Source organism: Tupaia chinensis, unplaced genomic scaffold, assembly GCF_000334495.1.
Source record: "Tupaia chinensis unplaced genomic scaffold, TupChi_1.0 Scaffold145519_1, whole genome shotgun sequence".
NCBI lineage: Eukaryota > Metazoa > Chordata > Mammalia > Scandentia > Tupaiidae > Tupaia > Tupaia belangeri.
Genome location: NW_006205376.1, coordinates 3,337,224 through 3,337,545, shown reverse-complemented (window position 1 = coordinate 3,337,545; position 322 = coordinate 3,337,224).

Genomic DNA, 322 nt, shown 5'->3' with positions numbered 1-322 from the left:
CTCCATTTTCCTCTTGAGACCCTGGGCATGTGCCTAGTGTGAGTCCCAAAATACTTTGTCCAGGATATGTCCCATGGTTAACCATGTGGGAGTCCAGCACCCCAACTACCTCACCACTCACTGGCCCCCTCAACAAATTATTTTTAAAAGTCAAACATTTTCGGGACCAGCAGTTGGTGTAATAACTATGTTGTCGGACTCCTATGTAGTCAACCGCAGTTCAAGTCCCAGACCTGGTGGTGTAAACTCATGCTGGGTGTGTGCGTGCATGCCCAAGATCCTGAGAGGAGAATGGAGGAGAAGGGATTGCAGTGTGGCCATC